General features: G+C 33.8%; 1 long non-coding RNA gene across 1 annotated transcript; it reads right to left on the bottom strand.

Annotated features, from left to right (window-relative positions):
* Window positions 1–744: 744 nt before the first annotated feature.
* On the bottom strand, window positions 745–7,582 carry LOC129924982 (uncharacterized). Its single transcript, XR_008776854.1, has 3 exons — window positions 6,315–7,582; window positions 3,057–3,117; window positions 745–2,537 (listed from the first exon to the last, which is right to left on the bottom strand). It is a non-coding gene; the product is annotated as an uncharacterized LOC129924982 (long non-coding RNA).
* Between the last annotated feature and the right edge of the window lie 956 nt (window positions 7,583–8,538).

Below are 8,538 nucleotides of genomic sequence, written 5' to 3' on the forward strand. Positions count from 1 at the left end.
CTGGTTAAGGTGCCAGTTACTCGCCTTTGCCCCTTCTCCTGTTAGTGAGAACAGTTCCGCCGGACTCAATATCTGAGCCACACATGAAGGCCATGAGTTGGACTGGTTGTCAAAGGCTATTCGAGATGCATGCCATTTGGAAGAATTTTATAGGTAGTGGAGTGCTTTCATCCATTACCACTTCTGGCTATGACAACCTTGCTGGCTACCCACCTAGGAGAAGGAAAACTCTGAATTCAAACCTCTGTTGCTTTGCAGCTATACCCAATCATGGAAAAGGCTTCGGGAGTCAACCCTGAGGAAAAATCAGGAGCTGGCGACCCTAAGGCAGTTTGCAGCACCCAGTGCTACACTCTGGCAGAACCTGCGACGCCGCTAACCCCAAACTGTATCGGCACAGCCGTTCCTTTGGATACATCAGCTGCATGGAGAGGGAGGAACTGATGTGTGGGCAACATTGTTCCAACCACAGCTAATGCCCAGACATTCATCTCACCGAGATGATCCATAGGAGGCCATAGAATGATGCCTGAGAGTCCAACCAAATCTATTGGGCACCAGACAGTGGTTGGGGAAAGTAACGCTAGTTGGTCATTGTGGTACTTTACTTCTTACAGGGTCATTATCTGTAGATAAAAGTTGCATTGTATAATACGATTTTTACAATAGAGTTGGGTGGCTAATATGATTAAACACAATTAAACTTCAACTATAATTCACAAAAGTGGACTAAACAAGAAGATGGAACATATTAAAACTCTTTTATTGTCTCCCCTACTTACTATTATTTTCTCTAACATTGAACTGGTACTCTTATGTTCAACATTCTAGGCCATTTAGAGTAGGGTCATAAATACAATTGACTGATGTTTCACAAAACCAATGTTTATGTAAGCATCCAATGTATACATCTCATGACAGTGACACATACATTATATAACAAATAGCAGTATTAACCTGGATTTTAATAGCCAAGATGTAGGTTTTGTTTCATTTAATTTTTTTATTTGAAAAATATTTTATTACAATATAATTATTCTACAATGCTGTCAGAAAGCAAACATCCCAGTCTACAACATAGTGCCCCCCCACCCCTGGGTCAAAACAATTAGGCTTCAAGGAAGTAAGAAAACAAGACTTCATTAGGAATGGAAAAGCAGTGCTCAAGTCTTGGTTGGGAAGAGAGTCTTTATGACCATGTCAACAATCCCAACATTCTGTTTCACAAATGGAATGGGGATTGTTGAGTGTGGTAAAGAGCAGGAAGATGGCAGGAGTTCTTGGTGTGCTTAGCAGTCTGCCAATCTCTAGCCCCCGTGTCTGGAGCTTCTGAAGCATTGGAAATAGTAGTGTGATACAGACACCAAGTAGGATCTCTTCCAGACAGAACAATCATTTCAGTCAGGCTGGTGAGAGGAAGCTTTTGTTATTTTTTGCTGGCCTATTGTTTCACAAGCCTTCAGTTCAACTCTTCAGACAGTTTTGAAAAAAAGCTTCAATGAACTCAAAAACCTTAGACCATGTAAAATTTTATAAAAAGAAGAATTCCATCAAATCAAATCATAGCTACGTATACAAATTCAGCTTGTAAGTAAAATTAAAACTTAACAAAAATGTAAAATAAAAAATTAATAAAGTACAAATTTAATGAAACCTCTGTGGTTTTACACAAATACTTTTTAAAAAATCATGATAGAAACTAATGACTTATACATGTGACCAACACAAATCATCTCACAAAAAATTACATTATTAATTCAATAGATTGTGCACACACAAAATGAAGAAGCAATAAAGTATAGCTCGGGAAGAATCAATTCAAATGCATTTTAGCATCCAATACTTTACAGTTTATATTTTTAATAATAACAAAAAGCTTTACACAGTTTATAGTTTGTATGATTGTGAAATAGATTAATGTATGAACTTGGTTGTATATAAACTTTGTACATTGTCAATATCTATATGTTACAACATCTAATCACAGAAAAAATATACCAAGACCACATCATAGCATCATTATCAGAAAGACAACTACAGTGGTATTTAACATTGAAATCATGTAAAAATTAAAAAAAGGAAAATTCCAACCTTAACAGCTAATAATCAACCTTTGCATAATATACACACTATCCATATGGATATTTACAACAACAAAAACAATCAAAGCTAGCTTTCCCAGTTCAGTGATAGGATTCCAAGGTTGAGTAAATTACTATTTTAATATATATAGAGGAGATTTTTTTTTTAAATTTTGCTACAAAATTTCAAACATCTTTTTTACTAACATAAAATATAAATTTTTAATGGTACAAAATAATAGACTGGTACAAAATAAAATAAAGTGAAAACAGAAACATTTTCCTAAAAGAGAAATATGATAATTAATGAAATGGTGGATACTTGAACATTCATCTGTCTAGTGGATACTTGAACATTCAACTGTCTGGTGGATACTTGAACATTCATCTATCTGGTGGATACTTGAACATTCAACTGTGTTATTGCTTTAAAAGTTAATAAATGAAACTTTTGCGCTGAAAAATAATGATACAAATATGTAATTAGTTACTAGCTATTTGAATTGTATATAATTATTAAATACATCTTGACACTATCATAATGATAACCATTCAATATGCCCATTTCTTCCCAGATTCAACAAATTAGAATCTTTCAAAGATAACAGAAAAAAAAAGAAAAGTTTTTACAGAAAACTGATTAGATACTTAAGATTAAAAAAAGGACTCCTTATGACAAGGCAATTATTAGTTGTTGAATATAAACTTAGCAAGTTGCAAAATACCATAAAATCAGTTTTTGAGATCTAAACATGACAGTCAGATGGTCATACTACCACACAAAACTAATAGCAGCTCTTCCATTTTTGTAAGCCAGTAATAATAAGGCTTGTCTTAAGAGTCCGAAGATTAGCGAGGAATGCAGTATTTCCCGTGGCTACACAGCCCCAGCTGTGTCCTACATATTTTGCCACATCCAGGGCAAGATAGTAAAATATGTCTATAAACAACTTATATAAATGTTTATTCACAAACCTTCTATTTACTCAACTCTCCTTGGCAACTTTGACTTTGTTAGGTCAACATATGAAGGGGCCTTAAAAAAAAACAATTTACAACTCATGTTAAAATGTCATTGCATAATTTTATACAAACACTTATATTAGAGCTATTGTTAACTTTACAAATATATTATAGTTACTGTTGATGTGTGTTTTATATAGGTTGCACCAATCGGTGTTTGGGAGTAACATCCTTTGTAACTGTTGTTGTCAACCAATATGGCGTTAGATTAAACAGCTGATTTCATAAACAGCTGATTTCATGTCTTTTAAGTTATATCCAGAGTCTTGTTATTATTCGTTCATAATAATCAACATGGTGGCAGCGGTAACAAGAACTATATTTAGATTTATATCAGTGATATAAATCTAGTTAAATTTAAAAAAAAAAAAATAGATCTAAAGTGTAGATCTAGAATCTAGTAGATTCCAGAGTCTCAGTCTAGAATATTATTAAATATATATAGAGAGGCTCGGGGTTATTCAGTTACGGTAGATATACTATAGTGAAGTTTTCGTGGAAGATGGCAGAAGGTCTACTTAAACCACCAACAGAGTTAAAAGTGACTGAAGGTAATGTCAGTGAAAACATTCGCCAATGGAGAAGACAAGTGGAACTGTTACTGTTAGCAATAGAAGCTGAAGAAAAACCTAAAATCAGACAAAAAGCAATAATATTACATTGTGCTGGACCTCAGGCCCAAGAGATTTGTGAGCAGTTGCAGCATGATGAGAATGAAGACGTAAATGACCCGCAAATATTACTAAAGAAATTACACGACTATTACAACCCCAGAAAAAATGAAGTTCTGGAAAGTTTCAGATTTTGGAACATAGAAAAGGTGTCATCTTGTGATGTGTTCATTACGCAGCTTAGAGCTCAGGCTGAAAAATGTAATTTTAAAGAAAAGGATAGAATGATTAGAGACAAGATTATATTCGCTGTGGAGAAAAGATTGCAGGAAAGATTACTGAATCACGATGATCTTACCTTGAAGAAGTGCATAGAGATATGCCAAACATACAAGCAAACTGCAAAAGGATTGGCAGAGATAAATAAGGAAACTGTTGTGAAGAGAGATAAGATAGAACAGAAGAAAAATGACAACAGAAACAACCTAATAGATTGCTGGTTTTGTGGAGGCAGACATGCAGTGAACAGAACAGCATGCCCAGCTTGGGGAAAAAATTGCAATAAATGCAAAGGCAAAAATCATTTTGCAGTTAAGTGTAAGACTAAGAATAAAATACATATGCATAATGCAATGGATGAATTTGACCAAGAGGAACAATTAAACTCAATTAATGTGTTAAACATAAATAGGGTCAGAATGACAGCACTATTCATAATAAATAGTCAACAAATAAGATTTCGACTGGACACAGGAGCAGATGTTAACATTATATGTAAGAAATACGTTAAAAAGACACAAATTAAGAAGAGTGTTCAAACATTAACAATATGAAATAATTCCAAATTAAAAACCGAGGGCACTGCTAACTTAATAATTACAAATCCTAAAAACAAAAAGAATTATTTGTTAACATTCACAGTTGTAGAGAACCACTACCAATCCTTATTAGGCCGTAAAACATGCCAAAGTTTAAGTCTGATCACATTAAATGAAGATAGATTCATATCACAAGTAAACACAATGGATTGTCATCTGGGAGATTTAGGTGAAACATCATTAACTATCAATGAGAACATAGCTACGGTGGTATCACCTTGTCGTAATATACCATTTGCATTTCAAAAGAAAGTGGAAGCAGAAATAGAGACATTAGTAAAAAGGAAAATATTAATTCCTGTAAATGAACCAACAGATTGGGTCAGCCAGATGGCTGTGGTTCAAAAGCCAAATGGGGATTTAAGGATCTGCATTGAACCAAGACATCTAAACACTGCTTTAAAAAGAGAACATTTTAAGTTACCAACTTTGGAAGCTGTAATGCCACAGTTCCTAAATGCTAAAATATTTTATAAATTGGACGTAAAGGAGGCTTACTGGCATGTACGTCTAGATGAAAAGTCTAGTCTACTAACAACCATGATCACACCATATGGGTGGTACAGATGGTCAAGACTTCCTTTTGGACTAAGTGTAAGTGGAGAAATATTCCAGAAGAAGTTAACAGAAGCATTGTTAGGATTAGAAGGATGCATTAATGTGGCTGATGATATCGTGATTGTGGGATGTGGTCAGTCCAAAGAAGAAGCAGAAAAAGATCACTCTGACAAACTGAAGAGATTAAGAGAGAGATGCAAAGAGAAACGCATTAAATCAAATGAAACAAAAACAGTATAGAAACAAGACCAGATAAGTTTCATGGGACACTGCATTAGTGCACAAGGCATAAAGCCTGACACAAAGAAGATCAGAGCTATTCTGGAAATGAAGAAACCAGAAAATAGCCAGGAAGCAAGAAAATTATGTGGAATGGTGCAGTATTTGTCAAAATTTTTGAACAATCTAGCCGAAGTGTCTCAACCATTAAGAGAACTAACAAATAAAGATTGCAATTTTAGATGGACTGAAAAATGTGAAGAGGCATTCAACAAGATAAAAACAATGATTACCAATACTCCATTTTTTATATTCTACAACCCTGACAAGAAACTGGAAATACAAGTGGACAGTAGTCAACATGGACTTGGAGCTGTACTAATGCAAGAAGGACAACCAATAGAATTTGCCTCTAGAGCATTGACACCAACTGAAAAACGGTGGGCTCATTGAAAAAGAACTACTTGCCGTGGTTTTTGGGCTAGAAAGATTTAATCAATATACATTTGGAAGACATGTCATAATAATAAATGATCATAAGCCACTTGCAAACATCTTAAGGAAGCCTCTAAACCAGGCTCCAAGAAGATTACAAAACTTGATGTTAAGGAGCAATCGTTATGATTTCTCATTTCAGTGGGTAGAAGGAAACAGTTTACACATTGCTGACACATTATCACGACTGTGCAATCAAGAAGAGAAGCAAGATGAAGTTTTTAACATATGCCAGACACAAGTTGTGGACATACCGGATCCATTATTAGAAAGAATAAAACAAGAAACAGACTTAGATGACACATTAAATAAATTATCAATGCAAATTATGAATGGATGGCCTCAAAGAAAACAAGATTTAGACAACATGATAAGAACATATTTTGATTTTGCTGATACTTTGGGACTTAGTAATGGAGTAATTTTGAAAGGAGAAAGAATAGTCATACCTTTCAGTATGCGTCAAGAAATGAAGAAAAACCTGCACACAGCACACATTGCATATGATGGAATGATGAGGAGGCCCCAACAGACGATATTCTGGCCAGGCATGGCTGATGAAATAAAGCAGATGGCAGACATGCACTGCTTGTCAAGAAAGAAAACCTATGAACCAGAGAGAAACACTTATACAACATGATGAAGGAAATGTTCCATGGGAAAAAGTTGGAGCTGACCTGATGGAAGTGGATGGAAGACGGTATCTAATTACTGTTGATTATTACTCTAATTTTACTGAGTATGATTATCTTTCAACAACAACATCACAAGATGTGATTAGAAAATTAAAAGGACAATTGTCGCTGCCTAGTTTTAGTTGTAGGCGTGACGACGTGAATGTGTCCGTGTGTTGTAGGTATTGTTCCTTAAGTAGATACTCTCTCATACGCACTATATTTGCAGGTGCGTGCGTATACTAGCGTACTGAACTCTTCAAGCACAAACGTTCCGAAACATTAATAAATGCTCTTGTAGCAGACGATAATTTTATTATACATAAAATATAATTCACAAAATATACTGGCGACTTCAGCCGTCACAAAATATAAACCAATAAATACTGGCTGCTCATGCCATGTAGAATAGGTAATCACATCAATGAAATGTTCACAATATAAGTCCGAAGAAATCTCTCAAGTTAACATAAGATCAAATTCATTAAGGTACGTATTACAGACAGAGAAAATCGTACATCCAATCTCTGCTGGAGTTCTTCACTAACTAGTTAACATTGACCCTTATTTTAGAGTCCTTTAACTTATTCACGTGTTCTCAGCACAGAATATTACAATGGGTGACTGAGTGTCACATCATGTCACAGAGGTTCTAAAACTGGACTGTGACATACGCCCCACACTCCAAAAAGATTTTTGACCAAAAATCTTTGACAAGTATATTTTACATCAATATCACTGTACAAATATATATATGAGCTTAGTACCTTATTCCATGAAGTGCTGTAAGTTCACTTCAATTGCTCATATCATCTTATATAATCTTAGTAATTATGTATAACATCATATAAATTACTGAGTCCAAAATGTATAATCATTTATATACTTAATTCACTGAGAGCAAAATCACTGAAATATCACACTAATTGTAATGAAAAGTACGTCCATCAAGTGTTAACAGCTTTATGCATACATTTGTACTGAAAAAATTTGTACATGCAATCACATGCTAATCAATATAAAAAAGGAAAAAAATATATAAGTTATACCACATCCAATGTTTTACTATAATTGTAGATGCACAACATTATCAATGTGTATCATTTGACACACTGAGTAAATTTACTCAAAATGATTACAGAAAAAAATTAATGTTTATTTATAATTGTGATGTGCTGTGTCAAAATATTATTCTAAGTTTTGCCATCATCAAGAAAAATAAAAAAAATTAGAGACATGTCAATCCAGTTCAAGGTTGACCTTGCATAAGACTACTATAAATAGTCTGAGTGTAGTATTGAAGTACAATAGTAAACAAATTTCCATGTTTATAAACATTCATTGTAGTATTCAGGTATGTAAAAAATTTTAGACAATATTTACATCTGTGAGTTGTTATGAAAAAAAATTTAGGTCAACAGTTCAAGTAGTTCACTGTTGTTTACATCTCATTGTTTACATTGCTGTGCATGATCAGTAATAAAGTACAATATATACACAAAATAAACACATCTGGTATTTGTCATATTACAAGTTGACAATAAAATACAATGAGTAAATAGATGATCTGTTATTGATCATAAGCATAAATGTCATCATGACCCAAAAGAAAAGTGTAACAATAAAGTGTCATGACCTATTTGAAAAATGTGTAGAATGTTAATTTGACTTAGTTGACTACTACTACTTGTTTCTAAGTGATTTGTACTGCTTATTTACTCTATCAGAATGTCCTGGCTGATGTGTTTAATGTCATTATTATCACTTGCTTCATTTTCATGTATTATGTATCTGGATAAAAAGTAAGCTATTACATTTTCATGTCCTGGAATGCTTTGTAAGTCAAATTTGTAATCTGAGAGAATTAGTGTCCATCTGTTTATCCTGTCATTTTTTAGCTCTTTTCTTTTTAGTGCCAGTAATGGTTTATGATCACACTTAATGCTGAAAAATCTTCCTAACAAGTAATTCTTGAGTTTTACAACTGACCATACAATGG

Source organism: Biomphalaria glabrata, chromosome 3 (genome assembly GCF_947242115.1).
Source record: "Biomphalaria glabrata chromosome 3, xgBioGlab47.1, whole genome shotgun sequence".
NCBI lineage: Eukaryota > Metazoa > Mollusca > Gastropoda > Planorbidae > Biomphalaria > Biomphalaria glabrata.